Below are 2,211 nucleotides of genomic sequence, written 5' to 3'. Positions count from 1 at the left end.
TTTTGGTGTTAATAGTCTCCTTGCAAAAGTAGAGTTAATTTTACTCTAAGCAGAGTCACATTCTTTTAATGTAACTCTGAGGTGTAAAATGATAGTAGTTAAAATCGAGTGTTAAAAATGAGTGTTTCTCTGTCAAATCTGGAGGTGTTACAATGGAAACATTAACTCTTGACCTCTTAACTCTGAACTCCTACAGGGGCTATGACACCAACAGAGTAAATTCACAGACTCCGCCCCCAGCACGGCTCCAATCGAAGCTGAAGTGAAGCCGTTTCAGAACATTTTGCTCTACATATTTGAGTTGTTTGCCATGCTTGGTAAGTCATTTTTTCAAAGATTGTTTCAATTGTTATTAGCCTTTACTTCTGTGGCTCTTTGGAGTTGAGACAAAGCTGTGTGAAAGGCATTAGCCATGTTGCTCGCTGATAGCATAATATTCTGTTTTAGCTAGCTGAAAGGTATTGTTTGCGGGCAAATACCACAGCCTTGAAAAAAGCTTCCATGTGAATTTTCAGTCAAACGTTTGGTCAAATACACCTAAAACAATGTCTAGAATGTGAAATGTTGGTATAATGGTGCTGCTTGAAGCCTGAAAACGATCGCCCATAAAAAAAAAAACGAGCAAACAGCAGTAGCAGACGTCCTGACTGGATTCTACGTTAGCATTTAGATCCCTCCAGAGTTTTGTGCACACGGTTTAGGTAAAAATGAAAAAGGTTGAGGTTTTACATTTAGTTCAGTATTACCTGTTGCCTGTGTCCTTGTCTTTTGGGAAAATACTTTACACGAGTAATGGCTCAAAGAGGATTCCTTTTTTTTTACTGTGCTGCAATTGTTTACTGGATTATTTGTGCCGTTAATTAGTGTCAACTAATTTTTATTCAATCTCCACACAGGATATGCTTGTGAAGATGGAATATGGGGGAGAGCAGAAGTCCGTTGAAGTTCCACAAAGGGATGAATGAAGGACATGCATATTGTATTGAAGAAATAAGTGATGAGAATGCTGTTATTTGCATTTACCAGCTCACCTATGTCAGACCTTTTGATAAACAAAATTCTAATGAAAGTGAGAACATGTACACTGTTACATCTTTCAGAAAATGTTTTGAAATTGTGGTGCACAGTTCAGAATAAATGTTTTTCAAAAACCATTGCATCTTTTTAGTAAATGTTTATTTCCAAAAGAAATTTCTAGAAGTTCAGAACAGTAAAATTCCCACTTTTTAGAATGAATTAGAAGATAACTCTTACGTAGTTAAACTAAAATACTCTTTGAGAGTTAATATATAAACTCTTAACACCAAGTGTTAAATTATCAACTCCAGACAGATTTGGTGTTTAACACTAAATCAGAGTTAACGTACCAACTCTCCAAAAAGAGTTAAATTAACACTCTCTGGTGTGGACCCATATAGACACTTTAATAGTGTTGAAATCAAATCCGACAGTGTTAATTTGGACATGCTGGATTTGCTGTGTATCGATATACTTTGGCTAGAAGTTACAAACAAATTAATGCAAGTTGGTAGTTATTATTATTATATAACTACCAAATTATCACTGATAATTTATAGCAGTGCAAGTTCAGTTTTGGTTCACACAGTAGTGCTTCTGGAGACCTGGTGGTAACCACTGGGTGGATGAGCCCATGCAGGTCAGACTTTGGGAAGTATCCCTCATGTCTCTGTAAACTAAAAAGAGGTCATTCTTCAGCTGTTTGAAAATTGCAAAACAAATGGAAATGCATATTGTGCACTCAGTCAGCTGTTGATCCACTCTTGATAATTTGGGAGTTCTTATGGAGCTATTTCTAAACAACTGCAGATTGCAAGATCAAACAGTTTAAAGAACTGTACTTAAGTTATTCCAATGCGTGAACGCTTTGCAGAAGACTTGAGGAAGACCTGAACTGTCACTCTTAGATTAGAGGAAAGTGGTTTGGATATTCAGGAACAACTCAGAATCTGCTGAGGCGCAAAACCTGAGGCTCAGAGTTTTACATCATCATGGACTGAGAGGGTGGTGACCAAGAAAGGATGCCCTTGTCCAAAATCGATGACTTCAAGCTCGACTGAAATTTGCAGCTGCTCACACAGACATGATAAAATGAGGTTTTATGGTCAGATGAGACAAAAATTGAGTTGTTTGGCCACAGGGACAAGAGGTATGTTTGGAGGAGTAAAGGTGAGGCTTTCAAACCCAAGAACA

At 37.4% G+C, this 2,211-nt stretch overlaps 1 long non-coding RNA gene across 1 annotated transcript; it reads left to right on the top strand.

Moving 5' to 3' along the window:
- Nucleotides 1–1,154, top strand: LOC308393673. The gene is made up of 2 exons (XR_013971023.1): nt 1–317; nt 897–1,154. It is a non-coding gene; the product is annotated as an uncharacterized lncRNA (long non-coding RNA).
- Nucleotides 1,155–2,211: the final 1,057 nt, after the last annotated feature.

Source organism: Rhamphochromis sp. 'chilingali', assembly GCF_963969265.1.
Source record: "Rhamphochromis sp. 'chilingali' genome assembly, chromosome: 3".
In the NCBI taxonomy this organism is placed as follows: domain Eukaryota; kingdom Metazoa; phylum Chordata; class Actinopteri; order Cichliformes; family Cichlidae; genus Rhamphochromis; species Rhamphochromis sp. 'chilingali'.
The sequence above is the reverse complement of the archived record's forward strand: the minus strand, read 5'-3'. Positions and strand labels throughout refer to the sequence as shown.